General features: G+C 46.5%; 1 protein-coding gene across 4 annotated transcripts in view; it reads right to left on the bottom strand.

The window, feature by feature from the left end:
• Positions 1 to 12,080, bottom strand: part of ZNF114 (zinc finger protein 114) — a 38,453-nt gene extending 26,373 nt beyond the window's left edge. Inside the window, exons 1-2 of one of the 4 annotated variants that reach the window (XM_017863640.1) lie at positions 12,034 to 12,080; positions 10,518 to 11,241 (exon numbers count right to left, since the gene is read on the bottom strand). The gene's annotated coding sequence lies outside the window, so the exon portion shown is untranslated. Of the gene's footprint in view, positions 1 to 2,291; positions 2,340 to 10,517; positions 11,242 to 11,798; positions 11,848 to 12,033 lie in introns of those variants that run through there. The other 3 variants (XM_017863638.1, XM_017863639.1, XM_017863641.1) reach the window with 3 other exon arrangements.
• Between the last annotated feature and the right edge of the window lie 1,057 nt (positions 12,081 to 13,137).

Genomic DNA, 13,137 nt, shown 5'->3' with positions numbered 1-13,137 from the left:
CCTTCTTTCTTTTCTTTCTTCTTTCTTTCTTTCTCTTTCTTTTTTCTCTTTCTCTCTCTCCCTCCCTCCCTTCTTTCTTCTCTTTCTTCTCTTCCTTTTTTCTTTCTTTCTCTCTTCTTCCCTCCCTTCTTCCTTCCCTTTCTCTCCCACTCTTCCTTCCTTTCTCCCTTCCTTACTTTTCTTTTTCTTTCTTTCCTTTTTCTTCTTCTTCTTCTTCTTTCTTTCTTTCTTCTTTCTCTCTTTCTCTTCTTTCCTTCTTTCTTTTCTTCTTTTCTTTCTCTTTCTTTTCCTCCTTTTCTTTCTTTTCTTTCTTCCCCCCTTCCTCTCTCCCTCTTTGCCCCTCCCTCCCTCCCTTCTTTATTTTTTTCCTTTTCTTATTCTTTTTTTCTTTTTTTTTGAGACAGGGTCTTGCTCTGTCCTTCAGGCTGGAGTGCAGTGGCGCAATCTTGGCTCACTGCAGCCTCCCAAGTAGCTGGGACGACAGGTGCGTACAAGCACACCTGGCATTTATTTTATTTATTTTGTTTTATTTTATTTTATTTATTTTATTTTAGAGATAAGAACTTACTATGCTGCCCAGGCTAGTCTTGAACTCCTGGGTGTCACGCGTGTCCGTATAGAAGACCACCTAAACAGGCTTTGTGTGAGCAACAAGGCTGTTTATTCACTTGGGTGCAAGTGGGCTGAGTCCGAAAAGAGAGTCAGCAAAGGAGACAGGAGAGGAGCAGCTGTATAGCGTTGGGGTAGGCCGTGGAAAGTTACAGTTAAAGCTGATTATCTGTTGTCAGTAGGGGAGGGGGTCACAAGGTACATGGTGGAGAGATCATGAGATTCGCTGTCCAGGAGAAGAATGTCACAGGGTCGACGGGTCAGTTGGGGCAGGACAGGAACAAGTCATAATGGTGGAATGTCATAAGGTGGGTTAATCAGTTAAGGCAGGAACTGGCTGTTTAACTTCTTTTGTGGCTTTTTGGCTGCTCCAGACTTCTTGGCTCCTGCAGGCCATCTGGACGTATATGTGCAGGTCACAGGGGTTACAATGGCTGAGCTTCGGCTCAGAGGCTTGACACTGGGCTTAAGCGATCCTCCGACCTTGGTGTCCCAAAGTGCTGGGATTACAGGTGTGAGTCACCACACCTGGCCTAAAATGATTTTAAACACTTACATAATTTACTACCTGTGCCGGGCGCAGTGGCTCAAGCCTGTAATCCCAGCACTTTGGGAGGCCGAGACGGGCGGATCACGAGGTCAGGAGTTCGAGACCATCCTGGCTAACATGGTGAAACCCCGTCTCTACTAAAAAATACAAAAAACTAGCCGGGCAAGGTGGCGGGCGCCTGTAGTCCCAGCTACTCCGGAGGCTGAGGCAGGAGAATGGCGTAAACCCGGGAGGCGGAGCTTGCAGTGAGCTGAGATCCGGCCACTGCACTCCAGCCCGGGCGACAGAGCGAGAGTCCGTCTCAAAAAAAAAAAAAAAGAAAAAAGAAAAAAAAAATTTACTACCTGAGTGACGTATGTTTTGCTGTGATAAAAACATGGAGTGTAGTCCCCCTCGCTGTGAGAATATTATCATCTTGCTTTATCCAGCTACGCATGTGAATTACTGGCCTCAACTACTGGACTCCAAAACATATTAAAGACTTGGACAGTTACAGGGAGAGTTCAGGCTGTGGCAGAGCTGCTCTCTGCCAGCTTTCCAGTTACTCTCTCAAGTCTCACATCCAAACACCCACACTGCTTGCTAGTGAATTCCTGAAGTCATACTTTGGCCAGGTGTGGTGGCTCACGCCTGTAATCCCAGCACTTTGGCAGGCCGAGGTGGGCGGATCACAAAGTCAGGAGATTGAGACCATCCTGGCTAACACGGTAAAACCCCATCTCTACTAAAAATACAAAAAATTAGCTAGGCGTGGTGGCGGGTGCCTGTAGTTCCAGTTACTTGGGAGGCTGAGGCAGGAGAATGGTGTGAACCCGGGAGGCGGAGCTTGTAGTGAGCTGAGATCGTGCCACTGCACTCTAACCTGGGCGACAGAGTGAGACTCGGTTTCAAAAAAAAAAATCATACTTTGGTCATTCTCTTATTTTAACCATTCAAGACAGTTTTCAGAAACTGTTCTCAGAAATACTGCTCTGGCCGGGCATGGTGAGTCACCTCTACAATTCCCAGCACTTTAGGAGGCCAAGGCAGGAGGATTACTTGAGCCCAGGAGTTTGAGATCAGCCTGGACAACATAGTGAGATCTCGTCTTCACATATACACACACAATTTAGACAGGCATGGTGGCACACACCTGTAGTTCCAGCTACTCAGGAGGCTGAGGTGGGAGGTTTGGTTGAGCCTGGGAGATCAAGGCTGCAGTGAGCTGTGATCATGTCCCTGCACTCCAGCCTGAGTGACACAGCAGGATCCTGTTTCCAAAAAAAAAAAAAAAAAAAAAGAAATACCTTTATTGGGATTGCACCAACAACCCTCCCAAGGAGACAAAAAGACCTCCAACCGCAAGTTGCAGTTAAAACTACTGCCTTGGCCGGGCGCGGCGGCTCACGCCTATAATCCCAGCACTTTGGGAGGCTGAGGTGGGCGATCACCTGAGGTGACGCGTTCAAGGCCAACATGGCGAAACCCTGTCTCTACTAAAAATACAGAAATGAGCTGGGCGTGGTGGTGCATACCTGTAATCCCAGCTACTCGGGAGGCTGAGGCAGGAGAATTGTTTGAACCTGGGAGGAGGAGGTTGCACTGAGCTGAGATCGCGCCACTGCACTCCAGGCTGGGTGACAGAGCAAGACTCCATCTCAAAACAAACAAACCAAACCAAACCCAAAATGACTGCCTAAACCCAGACCTCCAGGACCCAGACTCAGTTTCCCACCCTGACTCTGCTTAAACGGGAGTTGCTTGATCTTCCGATGCCCTGATGCAAATCAGCTGAATAAAACCTTTAACCTCTACTCGAGTTACATCGTTTCGTTTCTTTTGAGGGTCCCCAGCAAGCCTTGATTTGCAACTCTTTTTCTTTTTTTTGAGACGGAGTCTCGCTCTGTCGCCCAGGCTGGAGTGCAGTGGCGCAATCTTGGCTCACTGCAAGCTCCACCTCCTGGGTTCACGCCACTCTCCTGCCTCAGCCTCCGGAGTAGCTGGGAGTACAGGCGCCCGCCAGCACGCCCGGCTAATTTTTTTTTTTTTGTATTTTAGTAGAGACGGGGTTTCACCGTGTTAGCCAGGATGGTCTCGATCTCCTGACCTCGTGATCCGCCCGCCTCAGCCTCCCAAAGTACTGGGATTACTGGCATGAGCCACCGCGCCTGGCTTGCTTCTCTTTTTCTTTTGATTCTTTGGGAGGAAAGATTAAGCCCAGCCCAGCCAGAAGGAAGTGCTGGGAATCCCTATCTGGTCAATTAAATTATTTATTTATTTATTTATTTTGAGATGGAGTTTCACTCTTGTTGCCTAGGCTGGAGTGCAATGGAGCAATCTCAGCTCACCACAACCTCCGCCTCCTGGGTTCAAGTGATTCTCCCACCTCAGCCTCCCGAGTAGCTGGGATTACAGGCATGCGTCACCACACCTGGTTAAGTTTTATGTTTTTAGTAGAGACAGATTTTCTCCATGTTGGTCAGGCTGGCTTCGAACTCCCGACCTCAGGTGATCCGCCTGCCTCGGCCTCCCAAAGTGCTGGGATTACAGGCGTGGAGCCACCGCACCTGGCCTAAATAATTTATTTTTTATGCACTGTCTTTCTTCACTCTAGTACTGAAATTCTACCATAAAGCTTAAATTGCCTAGTATTGATTGATACCTACCCCAGTTGCATTTTTTTACGGTGATAAAATATACATCACAAAAATTTCCATGTGAACCACTTTAAAGTGTATGCTTCAGTGGCATTAAGTACAGCCACATCGCTGTGTAACCAGCATCACAATTCATCTCCAGAACTTTGTCATCTTTCCCAGCTAAAACTCTGTTCCCTTTAAATAATCACACTCCATTCCCTTTTTCTCTCAGTCTCTGGTAAGCTCTGTTCTACTTTCTGTGTCTAGGAATTTGGCTGTTCTAGGGATCTCCTAGAAGTGGAATCACTCAACCTTTGCCTTTTTGTGTCTGGCGTATGTAATTTTGCACAATGTTTTCCAAGTTCACCTGTGGTGAAGCATGTGTGTATCAGAATTTCATTCCTTTTAAAGTCTGAACAGTATCCCATGGTATGTAGTGTTACAAAGTAAAATGTATGGCTGGGCATGGTGGCTCACGCCTGTAATCCCAGCACTTTGGGAAGCTGAGGCAGGAGGATCACCTGTGGTCAGGAGTTCAAGACCAGCCTGGCCAACATGGTGAAACCCTGTCTCTACTAAAAATACAAAAATGAGCTGGGCGTGGTGGTGCGTACCTGTAATCTCAGCTACTGGGGAGGCCGAGGCGGGAGAATTGCTTGAACCCGGGAGGCAGAGGTTGCAGTGAGCCAAGATGGTGCCACTGCACTCCAGCCTGGAGACAGAGTGAGACTCCGTCTCAAAAACAAAAAAAAGAAGAAAAGAAAAAAAAGTAAAATGTGGCTTAAGAAAATTTCTGATCTCTTCCCCAAATAAACTACCTGCAGGTAGTTTCAGGCTGTCCTTTTTGGAGGCTCCCAAATTACGACCGAAGAAGTCCAAGGAGTTGAGAACCCTGTTAAACCTTGGTTCAGGGCTGGGCTCAGGGCGCTAAAGGATAGTCCTCTTGCGACCTCTAGTGGTTGTAGGTGTTCAGTTCCCTTCTATTGTCTCTCGGTCTTCGTCTCCTCCAGTGGTGCTTCCTTTCCTTGTTTTCTCATCCTGTTCCTTCAAAAACCTGCTTCTTGGCCAGGTGCGGTGGCTCACGCCTGTAATTCCAGCACTTTGAGAGGCCCAGGTGGGCGGATCACGAGATCAGGAGTTCGAGATCAGCTTGGCCAACATGGTGAAACCCAGTCTCTACTAAAAACACAAAAATTAGCTGGGTGTGGTGGTGGACGCCTGTAGTCCCAGCTACTTGGGAGGCTGACACAGGAGAATCGCTTGAAGCCGGGAGGCAGAGGTTGTAGTGAGCCGAGATTGTGCCACTGCATTCCAGCCTGGGCGACAGAGTGAGACTCCGTCTCAAACAAACAAACAAAAAAACCTCAAAAAACCCCACAAATAACCTGCTTCTTTTCTGGTATCCTCAATATCCCGTTTCACCTATGCCTTCACTGCTAGGTGGATCTTTTTAAAGAAAATTGGGAACATCATGGCCAGGTGTGGTGCCTTATTCTTTGAGAGGCCGAAGTGGGTGGATTGCCTGAGCTTAGGAGTTTGAGCAGCCTGGGCAAAATGGCAAAACTCTGTCTCTACATAAAAAAAAAAAAAAAAAAAAGAGTCAGGTGTGTGGTGCACGTAGTCACAGCTGCTTGGAAGGCTGAGGCAGGAGGATCGCTTGAGCTCAGGAGGCAGAGGTTGTAGTGAGCTGAGATCTTGCCACTGCACTCCAGTCTGGGTGACAGAGTGAGACTCTGTATCAATCAATCAATCAATCAATCAATAAAAACTTTAAAAAATCACTATGTATGTTTAAAAGATGAAGAGTTAAAAAATGCTTTATTCCCTTACATAAATATTCTCTTACAGTTAAAAGCAATCATCATTCAGGACATCATAAAATACCCTGTTAATGTCATTTCCCTGGTTCTTATTTTTACTTTATTGCTTTGCATAGAGATACAAATCACCCACTATAATAGGTTTTTTTTGTGTGTGTGTTAAGTTTTTTGGTGTGTGTATGAATTCTTTGTTACTCTAAGTTGCCACTTATCTAATTCCACCCCCCATTCAAACATCGTTATTGTAGAAACTAGGTCATTTTTTCTGTTAAATTTTCTTTGGTTTCAGTTTTGCCAATGACATCCTTGTATTGTCATTTAACATGTTTTTCTTTCTTTCTTTCTTTTTTTTGGAGATGGAGTTTTACTCCTGTCCAGGCTGGAGTGCAATGGCATGATCTCGGCAAACTGCAACCTCCACCTCCCGAGTTCAAGCGATTCTCCTGCCTCAGCTTCCCGAGTAGCTGGGATTACAGGCGCCTGCCACCACGCCCAGCTAATTTTTTTGTATTTTAAGTAGAGACGGGGTTTCACCATATTGGCCAGGCTGATCTCGAACTCCTGACCTCAGGTGATCTGCCTGCCTCAGCCTCCCAAAGTACTGGGATTATAGGCATGAGCCACTGCACCTGGCCGTCATTTAACATGTTTTTCTAGCCTTTGAATTTCTTTTAAACTAGTGGTTAGATATGGATGCTTGATCAGATTCAAGTTCACTTGCTTTTTCCTTTTTCTTCTTTCCTTCCTTCCCTTCCCTTCCCTCCCTCCCTCCCTCCCTCCCTTCCTTCCTTCCTTCTCTTTTTTCTTCTTTTCTTTTTCAGTGTCTTGCTCTGTCGCCCAGGCTGGAGTGCAGTGATGTGATCTGAGTTCACTGCAGCCTCAACCTCCCAAACTCAAGCGATTCTCCTGCCTCAGCGTCTGAAGTAGCTGGGACTACAGGTACATGTCAACATGTCCAGCTAGCTTGTTACTTTATTTTTTTGGTAGAGGCCGAATCTTGCCATGTTGCCCAGGCTGGTCTCGAACTCCTGGGCTCAAGCAATCCTCCCACCACAGCCTCCCAAATGCAGTGAGGCCCTGTAGCATTTCCTACAGTGGGATTCACACTGGAGGAAGCACATGAGGACAAAAGCAGATGTGATAATACCCAAGATTGTGAATGGGTTTCAAATCTCCAAATCTCCCACAGGGAATATGGTATATGAGAGATTCTCTCTCCCTCTTTTTTTTTTTTTTTTTTTGAGACAGAGTTTTGCCCTTGTTGCCCAGGCTAGAGTACAGTGGTGTGATCTCAGCTCACTGCAACCTCCGCCTTCCAGGTTCAAGCAATTCTTGTGCCTCAGCCTCCCGAGTAGTGGGGATTACGGGTACGTGCCACCATGCCTGGCTAATTTTTTATTTCAGTAGAGACGGGGTTTCACCATGTTGGCCAGGCTGGTCTCGAACTCCTGACCTCGGGTGATGCGCTTGCCTTGGCCTCTCAAAGTGCTGGGATTATAGGCGTGAGCCACTGTGCCCGGCCTTGGTTGCCCATTTTATGGTTATTTCTTGATGCTGTGCTAAACAGGGGTGGATTATTCATGTCTTCCCTTTTGGTCCACACTGGGTAACTTCCTGATGTTGCCATGGCATCTGTAACTGTCATGGCGCTGGTGGGAGTGTCGGAGTGAGGAGGACCAGAGGTCACTCTCATCGTCATCTTGGTTTTGGTGGGTTTTGGCCGGCTCCTTTATTGCAACCTGTTTCATCAGCAAGGTCTTTATGATCTGTATCTTGTGCCAACCTCCTGTCTCATCCTGTGACTTAGAATGTTTTCACCATTTGGGAATGCAGCCGGGTAGGTCTCAGCCTCATTTTGTCCAGCTCCTACTCAAGATGGAGTTGCTCTGGTTCACATGTCTCTGACAAAATGTCTATGGAGGCTGGGCGCGGTGGCTCACACCTATAATCCCAGCACTTTTGGAGGCTGAGGCGAGTGGATCATGAGGTCAGGAGTTCGAGACCAGCCTGGCCAACATGGTGAACCCGCGTCTCTACTAAAAATACAAAAATTAGCTGAGCGTGGTGGCACAGGCCTGTAATCCCAGCTACTCGGGAGGCTGAGGCAAGAGAATCGTTAGAAGCTGAGAGGCGGAGGTTGCCGTGAGCTGAGATCGTGCCATTGCACTCCAGCCTGGGCAACAAGAGTGAAACTCCGTCTCAGAAGAAAAAAAAAATGTCTATGGAAGGCGTCGGTCTCCTATAGCTGGGACGTCAGCGGTCTGTGGTGAGAGCCTGCCGTCTCTCTGTCCCTTCACTCACCCTCCCCTAGGAGCCTTTCAGTGCTGGGAACTGGCCCTAGGGTTTAGCCACCCCACACCACATTCCCAGGTTCCTCGCTCTTCAGCCCTGGTGTCTGCATCGCCTCTGTATCAACTCTTGGTGTTTTCTCTCCGAAGATCTGCTCTAAGTCTGCTGGCTTACCCAATATCTTGGTTTCTCTTGGTGGGAGTGGTGCTTCCGGGCTGTGTCCAGCCAGCCATCTTGACCCTCCTCTAGGCATGATTTTGAAAATTTAATCTGCTCCCCTGACTTCCTGGAAACATACGCCGAATGGGAAATGTGTCTGCGAGACATTACAACATCCCGAGGAGCCTTCTCCTCATCGGGAGGGATCAGAGGCTGCCCTTGCTCTCCTCCCGGTCGTCTCTTGTGAGATGTGAGCTTCATGTGAGTATTGTGTGGAGCCAACACCATGGAAGGCCGGGTGGACACCTGGAGAAACGTTCCTTCCTTGTGTGTTTTTGGAGTCCATGGATCAGCCTCCCTGGGGTCAGTCCTACCTCCTGTCCTTGCTTTCAGTAGAGCCAGGACACTCTCTCTATATTTTTACTCCACTGAAGTTGAACTTTCAGTCATTTGCCACACAAGAGTTGACACAGATCCAGAGGACATTGCAGATTGCTCCCCTGGGTGATTTAAAAAAATTAATCTGGAGACAACATTAGGAGATAGAGCGTTGTAGACCTGGATCTATTACTTGCCAGTTAATGGAACTTTGGTATTCGGAGTCTTTACTCTTTTTTTCTGAGACAGAGTCTCACTCTGTTGTCCAGGCTGGAGTGCAGTGGTGGGATCTCGGCTCACTGCAACCTCCGCATCCCAGATTCAAGCGATTCTCCTGCCTCAGCCTCCCAAGTAGCTGGGATTACAGGCATGGGCCACCATGCCCGGCTAATTTTGTATTTTCAGTAGAGAAGGGGTTTCTCCATTATTGTCAGTCTGGTCTCGAATTGCTGACCTCAGGTGATCCGCCTGCCTCAGCCTCCCAAAGTGTTGGGATTACAGGCGTGAGCCACTGCGTCCAGCATGCATTCCATTTATCTTTGCCACACTGTATATATTATGTATATACTGGATAAACGGGTCCTAATTTTATAATATCTAGTCTCTAGATATTAAAGAGTTTGTCAAGATATAACAAAAGTGGAGTTAGTAAACTAATATATTTCGTACACTTTGTGTTAACATTAATTAAAATGCCATCTTCTGAAAAAGACTTTTGGAAGTGAAATGGTAGGATCAGCTCTCAGTGACACACGTCACTTAGAAAAGAAGCCTAGTGCCTTCTTTTTAATGGACTTGTATTTTTAACTTCACATACTCAAATGAATCAATAAAACTCTTATTAATATATACCTTGCTTTGTTTTAATAACGACATATTTTTATTTTTTTCATAAAATTATGGTGTTTAATCTTCAAATGCAAAAGTTCAGTTCTACTTCAAGTTAGGGTATAGAAAAACAACAAAATGCCGTTTCTCTCAGCATAACAATAATAAAGCACATGGAGCGGCAGAAAGCGAGTCCATGAAGACTTTTATGAATTCCGAGGCGTAACCCCAACTTGGGCATCCACTGCTGTGATCCTAATTCACATTTAAAGGCCCTGAGACCTGCACTAGCAGGTCAACCTCCGCCCGATCTCACAGGCACACACGGGATAGATAGAATAGAACTGCACAGACTTTAAAGATGAGCTAACATGAAAACCTCACTTCATAGAAGACTTAAAAAAAATGGACACTTTGTGTTGAATACAGATGAATCGTAGAGTCTCATAACATAACATTCAAATGTCCAGGGTACAAATCAAAATTACTTACAATACAAGGATGAGTCATGGCTGGGCGCGGTGGGCCACATCTGTAATCCCAGCACTTTGGGAGGCCGAGGTGGACGGATCACTTCAGGTCAGGAGTTCGAGACCAGCCTGGCCAACGTGGTGAAACCCCATCTCTACTAAAAATACAAAAAATTAGCTGGGTGTGGTGGTGGGCGCCTGTAACCCCAGCGACTCGGGAGGCAAAGGCAGGAGAATTGCTTGAACCTGGGAGGTGGAGGTTGCAGTGAGCTGAGATCATACCACTGCACTCCAGCCTGGGCGACAGCAAGACTCTGTCTCAAAAAAAAACAAAACAAAAAAAAAACAAAAAGAAAGAAAGAAAAGTAAGAGAAGTCATAGCTATCAGATCTGCTCTAAAAGAACTACAAATCAAAGTTTTTCAGACAAAAAAGAAAACTGCAGAGTGAAACTTGGAAAATCAAGAGTGAAGGAAGAGTGGCAGAAATGGTAAATATCTGGAAATCCGTTAATAGCCATTTTCCTCCAGAGCTATTGAAACAGTCAATGAGTTATACAAAACTCAATGATTAAAAGTACAAGATACATAGCAATTTCCCAAGGTTTTTTTTTTTTTTTTTGGATGGAGTCTCCATCTGTCGCCCAGGTTGGAATGTGATGGTGCGACCTCGGCTCACTGCAGCCTCCGCCTCCCGGGTACTTGTAGGATAACGTACTTACATTATTCTAGTAATAACAGCAATAGACAAAATGTTAAAGGAACAACGTGTATAAAACCAATACCATTAAGAAATACCTTGCGTCTCTTCGATTGAGAGATTGTGTCAGCTTTCCTGCTTTTTGTGGTGGAATGGTGAGACATCAAACAGAGTGTCCAGAATAGTTGGTTTTCAGGTTCATCAGGAGAATTTTCCTTTCTAGAGCCTGTCATGCATAAACACAACTGCCTCGACTTATTCGCTCTGGGTCTTCAGGAAATGTGTCAGTGGATGGAATAGTCATATATCGAGCCATGGTTAGAAAAGATTTAAAAGCACTATTGTTACTTTCTTCAGATATTCTTGAGGGAAAGGCATGGGGATACAGCCAGTGGGTATCTTCCAGGTGACGTCTCTGTCCCCAAAGCCTGTGTGATGGGCAAATGTGACCCAGCCCTCCTCTGTTTTGGACACTGGAATCAAGGATGCATTTCTCCTCATTCATTTCCAATGAGAACGCTGGATTCTCTCTTCCACACTCTCGGACTGACTCCCTTTACAAACTCAGCTGTCTAAGATAGGACACGAGGTAAGGGTCCCTCTCACTAAGGCTTCTGAAGAGCAGCTCCAGAGCCCGGTCCCCTTTCTTCTCCACCATTGTCAGCAGGGTGTCGTTCTTGCTCTGCCGTGTCTTTGCCTGCTCCACCAGCTCCTTCTCATTCTCAGTGAGAACCTCATTGTCTTGGAGATCATCGAGCACCCCTTTCAGGTCCCCAATCCTGGCTTGGAGTTGCCGGTGGTTCTCCCTCACAAAGACTGCACCTGGATGAAAGGGGGAGTTGTGGACTCTGAGAATTGCTCTCTTACAGGATTTGGGATCTGCACCAAATGAAGATTCATTATTCCAGGGTGGGGGATGGGTCTTTATTAATTAATTAATTTATTTCTTGAGAGGGAGTTTCGCTCATTGCCCAGGCTGGAGTGCAATGGCACGATCTCAGCTCACCGCAACCTCTGCCTCCCGGGTTCAAGTGATTCTTCTGCCTCAGCCTCCCAGATAGCTGGGATTACAGGCATGAGCCACCATACCAGGCTAATTTTTGTATTTTTAGTAAAGGCAGCGTTTCACCAAGTTGTACAGGCTGGTCTTGAACTCCTGACCTCAAGTGATCCGCTCGCCTCGGCCTGCCAAAGTGCTGGGATTACAGGCGTAAGCCACCGCGCCCAGCCAGGGATGGCTCTTTAACTTGTGGTGTTGCCTAACCCATGTTCATTTCATTTTGGATATTTTACTTCCTACTCTCATATTTACTATATCTTTCTCAAAGTTCAATATAGAACTACTTTAACTTATGGTTCCCCAGATGCAAGACATTTACCCCAATAACTTGCTGTTGCCTGCTCCTTTGTGTGGATGTGATGTCCTCACATCCTCCCTTAAGTAAATCATACTCATTGTTTGTTGGCATCACTTTTTTTTTTTTCTGGCATCGCTTGTTCTTTGTAAATGATAAGCTTCGAAGGAATGGAGCCTCACTTTGTGATGTCAAAGCACTCAAAGGACTCTTGATATCAGATACATCCATCTGGCTTTAGCGTAAACATTTCACTAACCTGAGAAGGCAGGTGGGGCGGTTGCAGCTCCAAGCTGGATATCCACTACAAAAGAGGGAAGAATTGGAGATAACATACAATGAATCATACACCGTTACTGAGCTTTTCTAGTCTTTCATGCGCCAACGAAAATAATTTAATTCTATACATTTTATAAGGCAGGGATCTTGTTTGGCACACTAATATACTAATAAAACCCCATTACGTCAAGAGCCACTCACTGCCCATTCAGGAAATGTATCAGAGAAAGGAACACATTTTTCCAGTATTCTTTCTTTTCTTTTCCTTTCTTCCATTCTTTTTCTTCCGTTCTCCCCTTCCCCTTCCCCTCTTCCTTCCTTCCTCCCTCCCTCCCTCCCTCCCTTCCTTGCTTCCTTCCTGTCTTTCTAGCTCTCAGTCTCCGTTGCCCAGGCTCAATCTTGGCTCACCGCAACCTCTGCCTCCCAGGTTCAAGCAATTCTCCTGCCTCAGCCTCCCGAGTAGCATGTGCCACCATGCCCAGTTAATCTTGTATTTTTAGTAGAAATGGGGTTTTGCCATGTTGGCCAGGTTGGTCTCAAACTCCTGACCTCAGGTGATCCGCCCACCTCAGCCTCCCAAAGTGCTGGAATTACAGGCGTGAGCCAATGTGCCTGGCCCATTTTTTCAATACTCTTTCTATGGGCGGGAGAATGTCATAGGAACTCTGAGGGTTACAACAATATCATATCATACTGTCTTACGTAAATTATAGTCAAGGTAAATGTGTTTTAGATATAAACTATCAACATTAAAGGAGTAAATTTTTTTTTTTTTTCTTTTTGAGATGGAGTCTCGCTCTGTCGCCCAGGCTGGAGTGCAGTGGCCGGATCTCAGCTCACTGCAAGCTCCGCCTCCCGGGTTCACGCCATTCTCCTGCCTCAGCCTCCCGAGTAGCTGGGACTACAGGCGCCCGCCACCTCGCCTGGCCAGTTTTTTGTATTTTTTAGTAGAGACGGGGTTTCACCGTGTTAGCCAGGATGGTCTCAATCTCCTGACCTCGTGATCCGCCCGTCTCGGCCTCCCAAAGTGCTGGGATTACAGGCTTGACCCACCGCGCCCAGCCAAAGGAGTAAATTTTATACG

This window comes from Rhinopithecus bieti, unplaced genomic scaffold, assembly GCF_001698545.2.
Source record: "Rhinopithecus bieti isolate Rb0 unplaced genomic scaffold, ASM169854v2 scaffold_70550, whole genome shotgun sequence".
In the NCBI taxonomy this organism is placed as follows: Eukaryota; Metazoa; Chordata; class Mammalia; order Primates; family Cercopithecidae; genus Rhinopithecus; species Rhinopithecus bieti.
This window is presented reverse-complemented; position numbering and strand designations above follow the sequence as displayed.